The sequence below is a fragment of the Gorilla gorilla genome, chromosome 12, assembly GCF_029281585.2.
Source record: "Gorilla gorilla gorilla isolate KB3781 chromosome 12, NHGRI_mGorGor1-v2.1_pri, whole genome shotgun sequence".
NCBI classification, from domain to species: Eukaryota; Metazoa; Chordata; class Mammalia; order Primates; family Hominidae; genus Gorilla; species Gorilla gorilla.
In genome coordinates, this window is record NC_073236.2 from 50,736,907 (window position 1) to 50,758,597 (window position 21,691).

General features: G+C 44.7%; 1 protein-coding gene across 2 annotated transcripts in view; it reads left to right on the forward strand.

The window, feature by feature from the left end:
* The first annotated feature begins 10,654 nt into the window (after positions 1 to 10,654).
* Positions 10,655 to 21,691, forward strand: part of PSD4 (pleckstrin and Sec7 domain containing 4) — a 47,643-nt gene continuing 36,606 nt past the window's right edge. Inside the window, exon 1 of one of the 2 annotated variants that reach the window (XM_019022727.4) lies at positions 10,655 to 10,853. The gene's annotated coding sequence lies outside the window, so the exon portion shown is untranslated. The other variant, XM_055378261.2, reaches the window with a different exon arrangement.

Sequence of the window (21,691 nt, forward strand, 5' to 3'; positions counted from 1 at the left end):
TTACCATGAGGCTTGCAAATAATATTGTATAACTATATTTATTTATTTATTTACTGAGACAGAGCCTTGTGCTATCAGCCAGGCTGGAGTGCAGTGGCATGATTTTGGCTCACTGGAATAACTCATTATTTTAAACTGATGACAATTTAACACTGATTGCATGAACAAACAAGCAAAAAGAAAATTAATAAAAACTCTACACTATAACTTTATCCCTCACTTTTTAACTTTTTGGTGTTTCTGTTTATATCTTATTGTACTGCCTATGTCTTGAAAAGTTGTTACAGGCCAGGCGCTGTGGTTCATGCCTGTAATCCCAGCACTTTGGGAGGCCGAGGAATGCAGATCACTTGAACCCAGGAGTTTCTGACCAGCCAGGGCAACATGGCGAAACACCATCTCTACAGAAAATACAAAAATGAGCCAGGCATGGTGGTGTGCACCCATGGTCCCAGTTACTCAGGAGGCTGAGGTGGGAGGATCACCTAAGCCAGGGAGGCTGAGGCTGCAGTGAGCCATGATTGCACTACTGCACCCTAGCCTGGGTGACAGAGTGAGACCTTGTCTCAAAAAGAAAAAAGTTGATATAGTTATTATTTTTGAACAGTTCTTTTCATCTTTCCACCTAAGTTATGAGTAGTTTACACACCCCAATTACAGTGTTATAATATTTATTTTTTGTGTACTTACTATTACCAGTAATTATCTGAATTTTGTACCTTCAGATGATTTCTTATTGCTCATTAATGTCCTTTTCTTTCAGATTGAAGAACACACTTTAGCATTTCTTGCATGACAGTTCTTGTGTTGATGAAGTCTCTCATATTTTATTTGTCTGGGAAAGTATTTCTCCTTCATGTTTCAAAGATATTTTTGCTGGATATACTATTCTACGGTAAATTTTTTTTTTCCTTCAGCACTTTAAAGATGTCATGCCACTCTCTCCTGGCCTGTGAAGTTTCTACTGAAAAGTCTGCTGCTAGATGTATTGGAGCTCCATTGTATGTTATTTGTTTTTCTTATTTACTGCTATTAGGATTCTTTCCTTAATCTTCGAGAGTTTGATTATTAAATGCCTTCAGGTAGTCTTTTTCGGGTTAACTCCACTTGGTGTTCTACAGTCCTCTTATACTTGAAAATTGATTTATCTCTCTAGATTTGGGAAGTTCTTGTTATGATCCCTTTGAATGAACTTTCTACCCCTATCTCTCTCCCTACGTCCTCTTTAAGGCCAATAACTCTTACATTTGCCCTTTTGAGGCTATTTTCTAGATCCCGTAGGCATTCTTCTTTTTTTATTCATTTGTGTCCTGTATCTGTGCATTTTCAAATAGCTTGTCTTCAACCTAACTAATTCTTTCTTCTGCTTGATCAAATCTGCTATTAAAAGACTCTGAGGCTGAATGCAGTGGCTCACACTTGTAATCGAGCACTTTGGGAGGCTGAGGCAGGAGGATCACATGAGGCCAGGAGTTCAACACCAGCCTGGCCAATATGGCAAAACCCCGTCTCTACTAAAAATACTAAAATTAGTTGGGTGTGATGGTGCAAGTCTGTAATCCCAGCTACTCAGGAGACTGAGGCCTGAGACTCACTTAAGCCCAGGAGGCAGAGGTTGCAATGAGCTGAGATTGTACCACTGCACTCCAGCCTTGGTAACAGAGAGAGATTCTGTCTCTGAAAAAAAAAAAAAAAAAAAAAAAGAGAGAGAGAGAAAGAGACTCTGATGCATTCTTTAGTATGTCAACTGCATTTTTCAATTCCAGAATTCCTGCTTGATTATGTTTAATTATTTCAATCTCTTTGTTAAATTTATCTAATAGGATTCGGAATTTCTCCTTTGTGTTGTCATGGATTTCATTGAGTTTCCTCAAACAGCTATTTTGAATTCTCTGTCTGAAAGGTCACATATCTCTGTCTCTCAGGATTGGTCCCTGATTCCTTATTTTGTCCCTTATTCGGTAAGGTCATGTTTTCCTTTATGGTTGTAATGGCTTGTGAATGTTCATCAGTGTATGGGCACTGAAGAGTCAGGTACACATTGTAGTCTTCACAGTCTGGGCTTGTTTGTACCCATCCTTCTTGGGAAAATTTTCCAGGTATTTGAAAGGATTTGGGTGTTGTGGTCTAAGTTTTTGGTCACTGCAGTCATACATGCTTCAGGGGGCTTGTCAAGCTTAGTAACACTGTGACTCTTGCAGACTCATAGAGGTATCACCTTTGTGGTCTTGAATAAGATCCAGAAGAATTCCCTAGATTGCCAGGCAGAGACTCTTATTCTTTTCCTTTACTTTCTCCCAAATAAACAAAATCTGTCTCTCTGTGCTGAGTGGCCTAAAGCTGGGGATAGTGGGACACAAGCACCTCTGTGGCCACCACAACTGGGAATGCACTGGGTCAGACCTGAAACCCAGCACGGCACTGGGTCAAGGCCCGCTGTAACCACTACCTGTCTACCATCTCTGTTGGCTCAAGGCAGTAGGGCTCTACGATCAACAGGTGTTGCAGCCAGCCATGCTTGCATCCTTCCTTTCAGGGCGATGAGTTGTTGTCTGGAGGAAATGGTCTGATGTCGGAAACCTTAGAAATCTAACTTGTGCTCTACTCTACTGCAGCTGAGCTGGCACACAGGCCACAAGACTTTTCCCTCCCCTTTCCATAAGCAAAGGAGTCTCTCCTTATGGCCACCATTGCCACAGGGCCTTGGGGCATACTGTCAGGCTACTGCCAATGTTTACTCAAGGCCAAAGCGCTCTTCAGTCAGCTTGTAGTGAATGCTGCCAAGCCTCGGACTCACTCGCCTTCAAGGCAGTGGGCTCCCATCTGGCCCAGGGCAGGTCCAGAAATGCCGTCCAAGTGCCAAGGCCTGGAATCAGGGACCTCAAGAGTCTGCCTGGTGCAAGCCTTAATGTCTCTGGGGTCCTAAATAAACTTGAAAGCTGCAAGACAAAGTCCCCTCCTTTATTCTTCCCTCTGCTTTTCTCAAGCTGAAGGAGTCCCTTCCCATAGCTACCCAGCTGGGAATGTGCTGGGTCATACTTGAAGCCAGCATGGCTCTGAGTCTCACTCAAGGCCCACAGTGTATACTACCTGCCTACAGCTGCTGATTATTCAGGGCTCAAGGGCTCTTTACTCGGCAGGTTATGAATCCTGCCAGGACTAGGTCCTTCCCTTCAAGGCAGTGATTTCTCTTCTGGTCCAGGGTATATCTAGAAATGTCATCTGAGAGCTAGGGCTTGGAATGTGTGCCTCAGGACTCTGCATAGTGCCCTATCCTACTATGGCTGAGCTGGTATCCAGGTTGCAAAACAACATCCTCTTTATTATACCTTCATTTCTCCTCAAGCAGAAGGAAGGAGTATCTTTTGGAGCTCTGAGCTGCACTGCCTGGGATTGGAGGAGGGGTAATGCAGGCCCTCCCTTGGCCTTCCCATCTGGCCTATCACCAGGTCATGTCCCCCCCAAGTCCACTGACTCTGAGCCCAGAACAGCACTAGGACTTGCCTAGGAATTGCAGTCCTTGTGGCTTAGATTGCCTTTCAAGTTTATTTAGGACCCCAGAGACCTTTAGTTCCTGACATTAAGGCTTGCCAAAACTTAAGTTCCTTCGTCTGGGATGGACGATTCCCCTCTGGCTAGGGCTGGTCTAAATGCTCCCTCTGTGTGCATCAGCTAAGTTCTGCTTGGTGTTGCTTTCCACTGTGTCAGGGCATCGCTGAGTTCCAATACAAAGTCCGGCAATCACTGCACTATCCCTCCTCCATGCTCATTGATTCATTGATTCTCTCCCTGTGCCACATGGCTGCTGCTGGGGGATGGGGGAGGGGTGACATAGGTAATTCAAAACCGTCTTTTCTACCCTATTCAATGCCGCTTTCAGTGATATGAAGTTAAAAGCAGGTACTGTGATGCTCACCTGATTTTTGGTTCTTTTTTTTTTTTTTGAGACGGAGTTTGGCTCTTGTTGCCCAGGCTGGAGTGACGATCTCGGCCCACTGCAACCTCCGCCTCCCGAGTTCAAGCGATTCTCCTGCCTCAGCCTCCCGAGTAGCTGGGATTACAGGCATGCGCCACCACGCCCAGCTAATTTTGTATTTTTAGTAGAGACGGGTTTTCTCCATGTTGGTCAGACTGGTCTCGCACTCCCGACCTCAGGTGATCCGCCCGCCTCGGCCTCCCAATGTGCTGGTGAGTCACCGCACCCGCCCTTGATTTTTGGTTCTTATGAAGGTATTTTTTTTACATAGATCGTTGTTAAATTTGGTGTTCCTGTGGGGAGAATGATTGTTGAAGTCTTCTGTATAGCCATCCTCCTCTGCCTCCCAGGCCTAGGAGTGAAATTCTGGGTAATACGGAAACTCTACGTTTCATGTTTTGAAGAATTCCCAAACTGTTTTCCAAAGTGGCTGCACCATTTTACAAACCTACCAAAAGTATATGAGATTTCCAACTTTTTGCAACCTTGCCAATACTTGTTATTATCAGTACTTTTTATTATAGCCAATCCAGTACCTTATTGTGATTCTGACTTGTGTTTCCCTGATTGCTAATGAAGTTGAGCATCTTTTCATGCGTTTATTGGTAATTTGTCTACCTTAGAGAAATGTCTATTCAGGTCCTTTGCCTATTTTAAAATTGAATTCTTCTTTCTATGATTCGGTTATAAGTATTATTTATATATTAGATACAAGTCCCAGGGTTCATTTTTTTAATCATATATATTTCTAGTTGCTCCAGCACTGTTTGTTGAAAAGGCTTTTCTTTCTTCATGAATTATCTTGACACCTTTGTCAAAAGATATGTAGATATATATTAGGACACTTTAATTCTGTTACATTGATCTGTTTTTATATATTTATGCCATTCTAATTTGAAGGATTCCCTCACATTTCCTGTGATTTCTTGTTTGACCTATGAGTTATTTGGAAGTACATTGCTTTATTTCCAAACATTTGAATATTTTCTTACATAGGATATTATTATGGGTTGCTAATTTAGTTCCGTGATAGTCAGGATCTTATGATTTCTTCCATTGAAATTTAGAGATTCTTCTATAGTTCATGAATCATAAGTCTTGGTGAATACTCCACGAGCAGCTGAAAAGAATATGTATTTTGCCATTGGTGGTGTAATATTATATGATGTCAATTTGGTCAAGTTGAACAATTATGTTGTTCAAATCTGTATCCCTAATAATTGTTTGTATATTTGTTTTATTAATTATTGAGAAGTAGGTTTTATCACGTCCAACTAAGTGGGTTTTCTACTTCCATTTTTGCTTGACATATTTGGAAATTCTGTTGTTACATTCCTATACATTTAGGATTGTTATGTTTCTTCCTCTTCCTCTTGTTCTTCTTCTAGTTCTTCTTTTTTTCTTCTTCCTTCTCTCTTTTGAGACAGAGTCTCACTCTGTCACCCAAGCTGGAGTGCAATGGCAGGATCTCGGCTCACTGTAACCTCCTCCTCCTGGGTTCAGGCAATTCTCCTGCCTCAGCCTCCTGAGTAGCTGTGATTACAGGCGTGTGCCACTGCACGCAGCTGATTTTTGTATTTTTAGTAGAGACAGGGTTTCACCATATTGGTCAGGCTGGTCTCAAACTCCTGACCCCAGGTGATCCACTCGCTTTGGCCTCCCAAAATGCTGGAATTACAGGCATGAGCCACCATGCCCGGCTTGTTATGTCTTCTTGATAAATTGATCCTTTTGTCATTTTAATATGACCTTTTTTATTTCTGGTAATTTGCTTGTATTAAAGCCTACTTTGTCTAAAATTCATATTATATAGTATATTTTCCCTATACTTTTACTTTCAACTAGTCTGGGTTTTTATATTTAACATGTGTATCTTGTAAACACAGTATAGTTGGGTCTTGTTTTCTTAGCCTGTTTGACAGGTCTATCTTTTATTTAGGGTATTTAGTGTAATTATTGATACATTTTCTATCTTGCTATTTGTTTTATGTGTCCTCCCTCTTCTTAATTTTTTCTTACTTCCCTGACCTCTCTTGGGTAAGCTATTTTTCAGTGATAATTTTTATATCTTCTACTGGATTTTAGTCTGAATTAATATTATAAAATATCATACACAACATAAAAATCTTACAATGTACTTCCATTTTTCTTCCCCTTCTGTGCTTTGTGCTTTTCTTGTTATACATCTTGCTTCTACAAATGCCACAAATCTCCCAAAATCTTACTATTTTTGCTTTAGTCAATGAACTTTTAAATAACTTAATACAAACGTGAAAAAGTATTTTATATTTATCCATACATTTATCATTCCCACTGCTCTTCATTGCTTCACTGTAGATTATAATTTTTATTTAATATCATTCCCTTTATCTTGAATAATTTATTTACTTTTCATATAATACTGTCGGATTTTATTTATTTGAAGATGTCTTACTTCCTATTTACAAATTTTTTAGGGGATAAAGGCACTATAAGTTGCTAGCTTTTTTCCTTTTAGCACTTTAAAGATGATATTCCATTCTGGCTCGGCCTGGTGGCTTACGCCTGTAATCCCAGCACTTTGGGAGGCCGAGGCCGGGGGATCACTTGAGGCCAGGAGTCTGAGAGCAGCCTAACAGCATGGCGAAACCCTGTCTCTATCAAAAATATGAAAATTAGCCAGGCATGGTGGTGTGCACCTGTAATCATAGCTACTTGGGAGGCTGAGGCAAGGGAATCACTTGAACCTGGGAGGCAGAGGTTGTAGTGAGCCGAGCTTGCACCACAGCACTCCAGCCTGGGAGACAGAGCAAGACTCCATCTCAAACAAACAAACAAACAAAATAACATTTTGTCCTCTGGCCTACATGGTTTCTGATGAGAAATTATCCGTCATTCCTGTATGCAATGTACATTTTTTTTATTTGGTTGCTTTTAAGAGTTTTATCTTTATCTCTGTTAAGTCAGTAACTGTGAAAGGGTCTGAGTTTTTATTCTGCTTGCAAGCTAACTAGATAACCCATCACAATTTCATAGATTCTAATAGAAGATGGTGGAAGACAATTTATTACTCACAGCAGCAGCAGAGTAATACACAGACTCCTTGAGCCCCACTTTTTTTTTTCTTTTTTTTTTTGAGACAGAGTCTCGCTGTGTCGCCCAGGCTGGAGTGCAGTGGCGCGATCTCGGCTCAATGCAACCTCCACTTCCCGGGTTCAAACAATTCTCCTGCCTCAGCCTCCAGAGTAGCTGGGATTACAGGCGCCCACCACCATGCCCGGCCTTGAGCCCCACTTTCGACAGGGAGTTGTGATGAGCTCCATATGTTACCTGAACACATAGTGAAGTACATTACGAAAAGGGACCCTGGCCGGGCCCGGTGGCTCACGCCTGTAATCCCAGCACTTTGGGAGGCCGAGGTAGGCGGATCACGAGGTCAGGAGATGGAGACCATCCTGGCTAACATGGTGAAACCCCATCTCTACTAAAAATACAAAAAATTAGCTGGGCGTGGTGGCGGGCGCCTGTAGTCCCAGCTACTCGGGAGGCTGAGGCAGGAGAATGGCGTGAACCCAGGAAGGCGGAGCTTGCAGTGAGCCGAGATCGTGCCACTGCACTCCAGCCTGGCGACAGAGCGAGACTCCGTTTCAAAAAAAAAAAAAAAAAAAAAAAAGGGACCCTAGTGTTAGGAGGCCCTGAACTTACACAGGGGTTGTTGGCAAACCTGCCCAGGCTTCCCCCTGGAGGGCAAAAGTTGGGATGTCTCTTCATTCTAGTGTAATAAAGATACAGATATCACCTTCATTGATGTGGATTTATTTATATTCCTTTTGGCACTTTATTTAAAAAATGGTTATATTTCTGCTGAAATGCCTGATTTCTTTACCCGTTATATCTATATTTTGCTGAAAGTGTTTTTTAACCATATTTATCATAGTTTTTGTTTTTAATTCCTTGTCTTTTGATCCCAATATCTTGGTCACCTGTGGGTCTATTTCAATTGATTTTTTTCTCTTGACTATGGCTCACATTTTTCTGCTTTTTTGAATGTCTAATAATTTTTTGTCATATGATGAACATTGTGAATGATACATTGTAGATGCTCTGCATTCTATTTTCCTTTGAAGAGTGTCAAGTTTTGTTCTAACAGTAAGTTAAATTATTGAAAACTCACCTTGGTTTTGTGGAGATTTGGTTTTGTGCTTTGTTTGGATGAATTTCTTTTGGTTTTGTCCCTAATTCTAGGGTATATCCCTTAATGCTGGGATGCAGTCTTTCCTGCTAAGGGGTGGTCATTCTAGGGTTTCAGTGGAAAGCCAGATAGAACCAAGTCCCTCTCAGATGGTGGAACTTTCCCAGAGACGGCAACTAACTGCTCAGATCTCTGCTCACTATTGTTCTCCTTCAGGTTATCTAGATTATTCCTCCTTGCATTGTTCATTCAGGAATCTGCCAAGAGTTTAAAGGAGTTTGCATGTAGTTGTTGGGCTTCCGTTCTTTGTGGCTCCCTCCTTCAGGATTTCCCCCCTCAAAGACACCCCACTCAGCCTCCCAAGTTTACAATTTACAAGTGTACCTCACACTACTGCTTATAATCCCTGCTAGCTGCAAGTTTTTGGAGTGTTCAGTTCATTGTTTTAACCAGTGCTTGGCATATATACAGTAGGTGAATACTGAAGTGAATATTTGTAGAGTGAAGAAATGAACTAATAAATTATAGGATTATTAAACCTAGCATCAGATCCCCATCTAAAAAGATTAAGCAGTAGTGTTGCACATTGATTTAGAGCAAGGGTCCCCAATCCCCTGTCCATGGCCTGTTAGGACCATGTTGGGGGTGAGGGATTGCGAGCAAAGCTTCATCTGTATTTACAGGCACTCCCCATTGCTTGTATTTCCACCTGAGCTCCACCTCCTGTCAGATCAGCTGCGGCATTAGATTCTTACGGGAGTGCAAACACTATCGTGAACTGTGTGCGCGAAGGATCTATGTTGTGCATTCCTTATGAGAATCTAGTGCTTGATGATGTGTCGCTGTCTCCTATCACCCCCAGATGGGATTGTCTAGTTTCAGGAAAACAAGCTTAGTGCTCCCACGGATTCTACATTATGGTGAGTTATAAAATCATTTCACTATATATTACAATGTAATAATAACAGAAATAAAGTGCACACAATAAATGTAAGGTGCCTTGAATCATCCTGAAACACCATCCACTCCCACCTCCCCTATCTGTGGAAGAATTGCCTTCCACAGAAACCAGTCCCTCCCTGGTGCCAAAAAGGTTGCAGACTGCTGATTTAGAGCATGGTCTTTGGGTCTTGCCTGATTGCCTGCCCGTGCGTCCTTGATCAGGTTACTCAGCCTCTCTGTGCCTCAGTTTCCTCATGAGGTGAAAAGCTTCCTAACTCATTGGGTTGCCGTGAGGATTAAATGTTTTAAGACAGCTTACTGCCTAGCACTCAATAAATATTAGGTGTTATCATGGTTGTTGCTGCTTGTAGAGAGCCTGGTCAGCTTCATTTTAGCAGCATCAAATCAAGAAATGGACCTCTCTAGGTTGCCAATTCCTAGGGGAGCTAAAATGTTCACTAGATATTGTGAATAAATGTGAACTTTCAAGAGCCAATTCTTCAAGATGGATCCTGAGTGGCTAACTGGGCCTAAATCTGTTTTATTTTATTTTTCCGTTTTTACATGTCAAATAACTGGACTGTATTGGTCTAAATTTAAAATAGAGCCAAGTGGTCACTTGCTGGGCTCTCTGGAAACCAGCACCTTCTTGTTTCTGGGATTTTCAGAGCTCACCTGCACCAACCAATCAGAGCTCACCTGCCTTGGCCAATCAGGGCTCCGCTGTATCACCCAGTCAGGACTCAGATGTATTGATCAATCAGAAGTTAGCCTTGTAAAGCAATCAGAACTAAGCAAATTTCAGACCTTCATTTGCACAGGAAACCTGTGTGGGACCATTTGCTATAAAACCCGAGCCTTCCCTTTGTTCTTTGGAAGGGCACCTTTGTTTTACAATAAAGGTTGTGCCTCTCCAGTTTACAAACTGCTTACTGGAAGATTCCTTTTGGAGAACTTTTATTCACAATATACAGGAAATATGGAATCATTTAACTCAAAATGTCATTATATGGTGCCTCACATAGTTACAGAAATAGAAACCAGATAGTGCCATCAAGGGTGATATTGAAAAATAATAGCTTCTCGCTAATGACAACCTATTCTGAGCTTATGTTTGCTAAAATAGATTAAGTGTAAAATCACAGCTATTTGCTTCTGTGCCACCAATCCCCAAACCAACTAGTGAATGTTCACTGTAAGTCAACAGTTACAGACAGGTGAAATTTGGAAATCAAATAATGCAACTTTTTCTTGTGCCCAATGAATAGTAAATGAACAAGGGGTTTGTAAGGACCCCAAACAATCCATGTCAAGGCTTACGCGTATCTGGGGCAGGCCTCAGTTTCCGGTTTAGGTACTGGAAAAATAACCAGAGGGCTTTGGATTGCCTGCAGCTCGCTAGCGCACGGGTCAGACAGTGCCGTGAGGTCAGACAGTGCCGTGCGGGGCGTGCAGGAGGTACCCGGCCTGCCCGGCGGCCCAGCCCGGCGTCACCGCGGTCAGACCAGTCCGACAGCTTCGCCCCCCCACCCCCAACCCCGGCCCGGTCTCAGCCCGCCCCTCCCCGCCCTGCGCCGCCACCCGCCCGCCAGCCTGCAGTCCCGGAAACCGAGTCCCTCCTGTGAGCGCCCAGAGCTGGACTGGCCCAGCCCCCCGCGCAGCCGAGGCCCCGCAGCTCTCGCTGCCCCCAGCCGGCGCCTGGGCGCGGGGCCATGGGGCGCGCGGGCCGGCGGGAGGCCGGAGCAGGAGCCCGGCGGGAAATGGGTAAGGGATCATGGGGAGGCCTGGGCCGGGCGGGGGCACCCCCGGCCGTCGCCGCCCTCGACAGTGACTGTGTGCCATGCACCGCTCTCGCCAAGCCGGTGAGCACCTGCGGAACGGCTGTCGCTGAGGGTAAGGGTCCCTGGAGCCGGAAAGAGGGTTGAGAGCGAGCAGGGGACCCTGAGAATCCAGCCTAACCAAGTGGCGGAGACTGGGACAGCAAGGGGACGCTGTCTCCACTGAAAGAATCAGCCTGGGCTCTCTCGCTGCGGGCTACTCCAGCTGCGCTGTTGGATCCTGGCTCCAAGCCCCGCTGGCTGGCGAGCAGGAGGAGCCCTTAAAGTCATCCAAGTGTCAGAATCAGGCGACACTGAGGGCTTTGCTCCTAATCTGTCATGGCCCTGTGCCTCAGTGGTTTCTGGTGCTCATGACCAGGCCAGGCTGGCCCCGGCTTGGTGGGAGCTGCCCCCCAGGACTGCACTGGGCTAGAGGACCAGGCAACTCTTCTCTATCCCCTTGGGTGCTGGCACTTCTCCTAGGTGTGTCTAGCAAGAAAGTATGAGAGATTTCTGGGAAGGTAAAAAGTGTCTGCACAGCTGACAAACTCATATCCCTCTAGGATTTCTTTTTGGCTCTAGAATTGTCTAGCTCATTTTTTCTGTAGGATGATGGAGCTAAGAATGTGAGTGAGTTCTTTGCTGGATTTTTCCATGCTGCAGGATGGACTTGCTGCTCTGGTTAATGCACTCGCCAGACCTCTGTGTCCATGGTCCGCGTGTCTAGGTCAGGGGGCCAGTATCAAAGTGAAGACTGGGCAAGTAAGCCCCACCTGCCCTTGAACCTCAGGCTTGGCCCCTCCCGAGGCCCAGAGCTGATTGAATGTTAATTAGCAACTAATTGGATGTCCATGAGACTCTCTACATAAAGAACACACCAAGGTCGGGTTTAGACAGTGTGTAGCGCCAAGTGATTCATTCTTTTCTTCGTGATATTTCCTGTATGTGAAGCATATAAAGAAGAGTCATTCATTCATTCATCTAGCAGATATTTACTGAGTGTCAACTACAAATCAGGCATGCAGGCACTGCGAATACTACTGCTCTTATTTGCATATGGGTTGGAAAGAGAAAATAAGCAAGTAAGCAGTTGAATGACATTATTTCAGAGAGCAATAAATGCTGAAAAAACAAAACTGAAAAATTCCCAAAAAGAGGGATATGGGCATGACAGTGAAACATATAAGAGAAATTGGGCCTTAACTAGAAAGTGTAGCAAACAGACTTTCTAAATTAGGTGGGAAAATGGTCTCATGTTCAGGTCCTCAAAATCTAGGGGCACAGAATGAGGTGCCCTCTGTTCCTATCAGCAGGGAGTTATAAGCTGCTTATAAAGGATCAGTGAGAAATGAACTAGTGGTGAGTAGCCCCTGTCTAAGAGTATGTTTCTTATTGGGAAGTTTAAATCTAAGACAGAGATTAAGATTCCCAGAAAACATGGTCTATTGACTCACTCACTCATTTGTATATTTATTCAACAAATATTTATTGAAGGCCTGTATGTTCCAGGCACTATTCCAGGTTTTAAGGATACATCAGTGAACAAGACAATCCTGCATCTCACAGAGCTTATTTCTTGTGGGAGAAACAGACAATAAACAACATAGCAATTTTAATGTCATGTCAGATGAAGGATCTGAAGAAAAGCAAGGCAGCTTAAGGGGTTAAAGTTGATAGGGGCTGCTGTGTTCAACAGAGTAGTCAGGACAGGCTGTGCTTAGATGAAATTTGAGCAGAGACGTGAATGTATGTGGGACATAGCCATGTGACTGCCTGGGGGAAGAACATTCCAGGCAGAGGGAACAGCAAGTGCAAAGGCCCTGAAGCCAGAGTGAGGCATGAAAATGCTGGGCATGCTGGACGAACAGGGAGGAGGTCAGTGTGGCTCTGGGGTGGGGAGCAGGCATCTCAGAGACTTGTCTTAAAGGAGGCTGGGGTAGGGCTCAGCCTTGACCAAAGGCACCCAGGAAAGCAGATGGTGCCCCACACTGCTGTGGCAGGAAGATTTACAATCTCCGACTTATGGACAGGCCTGGTGGTTTATGCCAAGTAGGGCAACAAGTGATCAACAGAGATGGAGAGCATGTCTTTTGGTAGGAGAGGTATCATTTGCTTTTCTTACTCACACTCTGTATCCTTCAAAACATTATGGGCAGCCTAACTAACATGGTGAAATCCCATCTCAACTAAAAATACAAAAATTAGCCAGGAGTGGTGGCACTTTCCTGTAATCCCAGCTACTCAGGAGGCTAAGGCATGAGAATCGCTTGAACCCAGGAGGCGGAAGTTGCAGGAGCAGAGATTGTGCCTGGGCAACAGAGTGAGAACTTGCCTCGAAAATAAAATAAAATAAAATATAATAATCATAATAATAATAACATTATGGGGCCACACAATGAGAATTATAGTGGGCAGCAGACGCTGAGGTTTTCAAATTTAGTATTAGGTTGGCGCAAAAGCAATTGTGACGTTTGCCATTACTTTTAATGGCAAAAACCACAATTGCTTTTGTGCCAACCTAATAAATGCCCAGGGAATGAAAGATGAGAAAAAACCTGCCTTCCAGGAAAATTCAAATAATCTATTTTTATTTTCATCCTTAAAACTATTAGATGATCTCATTAGCAGGTTTTTCTTAAAAAAAAATAAAACCAGCCCAACAGCATATAAATCATTAGCATTTATTGAACACATACTATATGCCAGGCCCTACTTTGGGTAATTTGTGTGCAGTAACACAAATAATTCCCGCAGCAAGTCTACACAGTTTATACTATTATGATCCCACTTCACAGATGGGAAAACTGAGGCCCAGAGCAAGTAAGAAAGTTGGCCAAGGTTACATGGGTAGTAAGTGAAGAATCAGAATTTGCCATCAGCTGGTGCCATTTTTGAGCCAAGTGCTCTCATACTATGCTGTAACAATGTCAGAGAGCCAACCTTGGGCCCAAATTTTGAAGATATTCTGTCCACCAAAATGGACTTCTGACCGCCCTAACTTTTGGAGAAGCTCCTAGTTGGCAAATGAAATTGGTCCCTTTATAAAATAGTCGTGGCTGGCCGGGCACAGTAGCTCACGCCTGTAATCCCAGCACTTAGGGAGACCGAGGCTGGCAGATCACTCAAGGTCAGGAGTTTGAGACCAGCCTGGCCAACATGGTGAAACCCCATCTCTACTTAAAAAAAAAAAAAAGAAAGAAAGAAAAATACAAAACTTAGCCAGGGATGGTGGCTCGCGCCTGTATTCCCAGCCACTTGGGAGGCTGAGGCATGAGAATCACTTGAACCCCGAAGGCGGAGGTTGCAGTGAGCCAAGATTGTGCCACTGCATCCCAGCCTGGGTGACAGAGCAAGACTCTTGTCTCAAAAATAAATAAATAAATAAAATAAAATAGTTGTGGCCATGTGGCGTATTCCACAAATACTGGTCTCAGACCATGGTAAGGATGCGGGTGCAGGGTGAGGACTACATAGGGTGCGGTAGGTCAGTGGATCAGATCCAGTTAGCCGGGGCTCAGCCTTGTGCCCAGGAGGCTAAAGCAGGAGGATTACGTGAGACCAGGAGGGCAGGTTTTGTCCACAGTGCATGAGAACAGATGGTTAGAGAGAAGACAGCTGCTGGGTTTGAGCACATTCTACTTCTCTCCTTCTTTAAAAAAGATGTTTTTAAGATAGTACTGGCCGGGCACAGCGGCTCATGCCTGTAATCCCAGCACTTTGGGAGGCCAAGGCAGGCAGATCACCTGAGGTTAAGAGTTCAAGACCAGCCTGACCAACATGGAGAAACCTTGTCTCTACCAAAAATACAAAATTAGCCGGTCGTGGTGGTGCATGTCTGTAATCCCAGCTACTTGGAAGGCTGAGGCAGAATCGCTTGAACCCAGGAGGTGGAGGTTGCGGTGAGCCGAGATTGCGCCATTGCACTCCAGCCTGAGCAACAAGAGTGAAACTCCATCTCAAAAAAAAAAAAAAAGATAGAACTTACTTAGGTTAACACTCTTTAAAAATATTTTTAAAGGCAATATTTACATGTATTCAAAAATCTTTTTAAAATATTAATGCAAACAGCCCTTAAGGTACACAGTGAAAAATCTCTTTCCCTCTCCTGTCCTGTCATCTCCAATTCTCCTCGGAGGCAATTTCTTGAGAATACTTTCAGAGCGACATATTCTATTTGTAAACAAGCATATATGTATGTATACCTTCCTTGTTTTCTTCTTTTTTTAAAACATAAATAGTAGGAAATAATACTTAGGTATGCACTTTTTAAACTTAATATACTTAATCATTCTGCTTCAAGACATATAGACAGGTTTCATCTTTCTTTCTTTTTTTTTTGAGACGGAGTCTTGCTCTGTCGCCAGGCTGGAGTGCAGTGGCATGATCTCGGCTCACTGTTACCTCTGCCTTCCGGGTCAAGTGATTCTGCTGCTTCAGTCTCCTGAGTAGCTGGGACTACAGGCATGCACCACCAGCTAATTTTTATATTTTTGGTAGAGACGGGGTTTCACCATGTTGGCCACGATGGTCTCGATCTCTTGACCTCATGATCCACCCGACTCGGCCTCACAAAGTGCTAGGATTACAGGCATGAGCCACCACGCCCGGCTTTTCTTTTTTTTTTTTTTTGGAAACAAGTTCTCACTCTGTCACCCAGGCCGGAGTACAGTGGTACAGTCATGGCTCACTGCAGCCCGACCTCCTGGGCTCAAGTGATCCTCCAGCCTCAGTGCCCTGCCCTGCCCACCCTCTGCCCAGTAGCTGGGACCACAAGCAGGCGCCACCACGCCAGGCTAAATTTTGTAATTTTTGTAGAGATGGGAGTGTCACTATGTTGCCCAGGCTGGTCTCAAACTGCTAGCCTCAAGCAATCCTCCCACCTCAGCCAGCCTCCCAAAGTGCTGGGATTATAGTTGTCAGCCACCACACCCCGCCTTCATCGTTTTTAAGTACGTATATGATGCTGTATCTCATTGAATGAGCTACCATATTTATCTAGCCAGTGCACTGTGGGTTTATAAGCTATTTCCCCCATCTCTGTTTGTTTGCTGTGATAGACAATAACACATTAAGCATACCTGTACCTATATAATCTCAGTTCTGTGACTGTTTCAGCAGGAGGAATTCATAAATGTGGTTTAAAAGTTACTGCCAGTCTGCTTTCCGAAGGCATGCATGTCTTTGTACTTAGGAGAGTGCTGCTTTCCCCTCGGCTCCACCAACTTGATGTGTCATCAACTTTTTATTCTTCCCAATTTGACAGATGAGAAAAATGCCATCATGCTATAGTTTAAATAGGTATTTCTTTCTAGTGAGTTGTGTTACAGGACTTACAAGCTATTTGTATTTCTGTGGACTGTTCATATACTTGGCCTATGTTTTCAATTGCATTTTTGTTGTTGTTATCGAGTTATCATTTCCTCTTCATCCCTAATTCCTAGTCCCAGTGATTTCCCCTCACACTTACCCTCTAACCCTACCCTCATGAGCAACAGTTACTCTGACATATTTATGATAGGTTTATCCTTAGATTTGGATGTATTTTAGAAAGATATATGATGTTGATTTATATATGCATGTATTTTTAACCCTACATAAATTGCACTATGGAGCTGGGCACAGTGGCTTATGCCTGTAATCCCAGCCTTTTGGGATGCTAAGGAAGGAGGATTGCCTGAGGCCAGGGTTTCAAGACCAGCCTGGGCAACAGAGCAAGACTCTTCTCTCCAAAAAAATAAATAAATAAATAAAGGTAATAATAAAAAAAATTAGCCAGGTGTGGTGGTGCACTCCTGTTTTCCTAGCTACTTGGGAGGCTGAGGCTGGAAGATCACTTGAGCCCAGGAGTTTGAGGCTGCAGTGAGTTATTATAGCATCACTGTACTAGAGCCTCAGCGACAGAATGAGACCCTGTCTTTATGGGGTCACAATTGCTTCATGCTATAAATCCTTAAATTTTTCTTGCTTTTTAAAACCAGCACTATTTTTTTTTTTTTTTTTTGAGACAGAGTCTCACTCTGTCAACGATCTCGGCTCACTGCATCCCCCGCCTCCTGGGTTCAAGTGAGCACGCTCAGCTAATTTTTGTACTTTTAGTAGAGACGGGGTTTCACCATGTTGGCTAGGGTGGTCTCAAACTCCTGACCTCCAGTGATCCACCCGCCTCGGGCCCCCAAAGTGCTGGGATTACAGGTGTGAGCCACCATCCCTGGCTAACCAGCATTATGTTTTTTTTTTTTTTTTTTTTTTTTTTTTGAGAGCGAGTCTCACTCTGTCTCCCAGGCTGGAGTGCAGTGGTGTGATCTCGACTCACTGCAACCTCCGCCCCACCCAGGTTCAAGCGATTCTCCTGCCTCAGCTACTCGAGTAGCTGTGATTACAGGTGCCTGCCACTGTGCCTGGCTGATTTTTGTATTTTTAGTAGAGATGGGGTTTCACCATCTTGGCCAAGCTGGTCTTGAACGCCTGACCTCGTGATCCACCCTCCTTGGCCTCCCAAAGTGCTGGGATTATAGGCATAAACCACCGCACCCAGCCACCAGCACTATTTTTTAAAAGATCTATTTGACTGCAGTGTGTACTCTTGGTTTGTTGCTTCTAATTGCTGCATTGTACTCTGTAGCTGAAGTTAGGGAATTACTGTAATAGTCAATTCCTATTGGATTGGTCTAGAAAGGTTGTATGGAGAATTGGCATTATGGGGTGAGCCTCGAAGGATGAAGAGGACTGGGGAAGGAAATGGAGCTGTCCAAGAGGATGTATGAACATGCCAAGAACATTTAGGGAAGGACCCGTTGCCTGCTGAGGCCATAGGTCGGGGTGTGGTTGTGTGTGGTCATAGGAGAGGCTGGAGAGGTCTCAGATAACAGCGTTGGACATTCCCTAAAGCAATGGAAGAGAGAGGCAGTTAGGGGCATTGTTGGAGAATGGGGGACGAGGGTGCCAGGTAAAGATTTTCTAGGACAGGAGTGATCTCTCAGTGGAGAATTAGGCAGGCAATTGCTGCAGTCCTCCAGAAAAGCGAGGACGCGCTCTGTGAGTTGGTGGAGCCCAGGGGCCTGCAGGAGAGGAGGATCCAGCAGGACTGGGTACAAAAGCCATGAGGGGAGAGGGGCCTGGGCTGGTGCCAAGGTTGCTAACTTGGGAAGCTGGTGGATGTGATGCCAGTCTAGACAAGTCCTGGGAGAGGCAGGCATGGGCATGGGATGGGAAGGATGCTTACGGGCATGTGAGCAGGCTGTGAAGTCTGATGCTCTGCTGTACATCCAGCTAGAAGATTCCTGCTGGTAATTAAGACGCTGGGCTAGAGAGGGAATTGTGAGCCTTTAGTGAGTAGGTGGGAGGTTAACATGTGGGACTGGGTGAGGTCCTCACAGAAGAATGTGAGGGTGAGAGATGCCCATCAGGAACAGAGCATGGGGCAGGTTTACAGGGAGGAGCTGACAATAATATGTGGTGCCCTTTTGAACTCTGCCCTTTCCTGGCTTGACAACCTCTGGAAATTATCCTCTTGGCATGGACTCTGTGCTGCTGTGGAGCCTGGGCAGGGGAGGGATGGGAGGTGGGTATATACAATAAGGCCCAATGAGTGGACTCTGCCTTTCTGGAGCTCTCAGTGCGGCCTTGGAGGATGCATAGATGTATTGAGTCAGAGAGGAGGGAAATGGCCCCAGGAAGCTTAGGTGTGCGGGCTCTCCTCCTGGGGTATGAGCTCCGAGGCCCCAGTGCTCTTCCTGCTAGGAGCTGCCAAACCAGCCATCCCTTTTGTCTTCTGAAGATGACAATGGATAGAGCGTGGGTCAGCTCCTGCTGCTGCAGAGGGCACTGCGAAGCTCATGGCTTTGTTGCTATGGGCGGGGTTAAGCATGAGCCTCCCCAGGGGAATACGTGACCCTTTACAAGGCCCAGGAAATGTCCTGCTCTGAGTTTGTCTTCCTCCTTCACTTTGTGAGAGCATACCTGTTCTCTGTTTGATGCCAGAGCTTTGCTTTTCTGCAAATCATACCCGCTTGAATTCGTATTCAGTGATTGGTGGCCAATCAGGGCTAATGAGCATTATAAGGAAGACTTTCAGCTCTTTCTCCAAAGAAGAAAATGCTGCAAAGGTCAGATCCAGCTGCACAAAGTGTCTGCTCTTTACATATCCTACTATAATTTTTGAGATAAGAGTTTTGATATTTATTTATATTTATTATATTATCAAATAATATTTAATATTTTTCTGTGAATACATATACTTAACAACATAAAGTAGATATTTTCTACTTTACTGTGTTCCTAAATCACAGGTTTGCTACACTCTATCTTATTCTAGTGCATATTCAAATAAATGCTTAACTATTAATGTTTAGTATGTGTACCACATATCCATGTAGGCAAACACAGCCTCAGATTTGTGGGTTCATGGAGAAGGTAATCTTGGGGTTCATGGAGATGGTAATCTTGGGGTAATCTTGTTAGGATATGCTTTATCCTAACCCTAGGTAGGGGAGGAAATAACCCTTTTCCTCTTCCTTCTTAGGTTTAGGGACTGGGACCTGCAAATTAAACTGACAAAAGCCAGATTAACAGAAGAAAAAGGTTTTACTCACATGTACATGGGAGCCAACAAAAGTAGTAGCTGGCTTGTTAGATAGTTAAAGTTCAAGGCCATGTACCTAACTCAGTAGGGGAAAGGGAGGGGGCAGAAACAGTAACTTTATTATTTTTGCTGATGACAAACATAAAGTATATTTATTTTAAAAAGTTGAATACATATGAAACAAGCATGAAGAAATTGAAATCATGTATACTGTTGCCAGGCACAGATAGCTACTGTCAATCAATGCTTTGATGTTTTATTGCCTAAATACACAAACACAAACAAGTTTTTTAAAAACTGGGGCCATAGGCCGGGCGCAGTGGCTCACGCCTGTAATCCTAGCACTTTGGGAGGACGAGGCAGGTGGATCGCCTGAGGTCAGGAGTTCGAGACCAGCCTGACCAATATGGTGAAACCCCATCTCTACTAAAAATGAAAAAATTAGCCGAGTGTGGTGGCTTGTGCCTGTAGTCCCAGCTACTTGGGAGGATGAGGCAGGAGAATTGCTTGAATCTGGGAGGCAGAAGTTGCAGTGAGCTGAGATCGCGCCACTGCACTCCAGGCTGGGCGACAGAGCAACACTCCATCTCAAAAAAAACCAAACAAACAAAACAAAACAAAACAAAACAAAAAAACTTGGGACTGTAGTGAAATTATAAATAGTTTTCTTATTTAACAAAATTCTGTGAGCATCTTTCCATTTCATTAGATACTCTTTAAAAACAAAATGGCTAAAGGTTGCCTAGGTTCACCATATGGCTATATGGTTACCCAGTAATCTATTCATTTATCTCATTCTCTATTGTGGACATTGAGGTTGTGAGCATTTTTGCCATTATAAGTAACTGCATGCACATGTGTTTCAGCAGATGTTTTGTGGGTGCCTTCTGGTGCCAAGGGGGCTGTGGGAGAGAGGATGAATAACTACAGTGCCCAACTCACTGCTCATGTGAAAAGGACACACCTACAACAAGTGGGCTTATCTAAAAAAGAGCTGGGAAAGAGCCCAAGAGAAGGACCTTGAGAGAGAGAGTCTGAGCTGAGCTTTTGTGCTGGGGCAGAGGAGAGCCAGGGAGCTGTGACCTGGGTGGCCCCGTCCCTGGCCATCTGTCCACAGACAGTGGGCGTGCTTCATTTGACTGGCCACGGGCGGGTAAGGACAGCCTCCCAAGGTCACTGCATCGGTACGGGATTGGGCAAACAAGTGCGGAGATGGAGGCTTGTCATTCACTTTTATAATCACTTCCTGCCCTTCTCCAGAACACCCAGGGCAGCACCAGCGCACACATGCACTCAGAGGTTGGTGATGTCAGCACTGGGCTGGGCTGTTCTCCCTTTCCTCTTTTCCCTGCCTCTAGGAGACTTCTCCCTCCCACTCTAAGGTCACAGGTGGCAAGGAGAGGCACCTTTGGCCCATGCCACGTGCCCAGTCATTGGAAGCCCTGGCCCAGCCCTACCTACCTGCTCTGATCCTGGGATCCCACAGCTGAGCTGGCCAGGGGGACTGTAAACATCCAACCAGGCAGAGGAATGGTTGGAGAGGCAGGTGTTCTGTCTGCCCTTCTACAGGGCCGAGGCTTGTGGAGGTCAGACAGCTGGGAGGGAACAGGGCCTTTTCTGGAGAAAGAAGCATGTGGCCGCCTCACTCTCAGCCTTCTCTAAAGTATGGAGACTTTATGGAGACTAATTTGAAGCCCATTTAGATGCTTCAGTCCTCCTTTCTCACCCTGCCCCAGGACAATATTTCAGCTCCATTAGCACAAGGGTTTTCCTGAACTTCCAGTTGGGAGACGTGAGTCAGGCTTACCCTGTCTAGCTCTGCTCGTTTGGAAAGAAGCCCTGCTCCCCACCTGGGTTTTCATTTCTGCAGCATGCAGTGGTAACGGGGTATAGCAGAAAGTGCATTGGGAAGGTTCCACAGGCCTAATTCCAATCCCAGTCTTACCATTTCCTGCCTGTGCAAGCCCGAGTGACTGTGGACCCTCTGTCTCCTCATCTGGTCTGTAGCCTGGAGATAATAAAGCCCCTCACCCTGACCTCAGACCCCCAGGAACTAGAGATGATGCGTGGAGAGGACCTGGTAAGTGGCAACACATTGGGGTCCTCAGGAAAGTGTCATGGGGTTTATGACAGGTGCCATTTCTTTCATTGGTGGCCTCTCTCCTCTCTCCTCTTGCCTCCCAGGAGGGGCTGTGTGCTGAAAT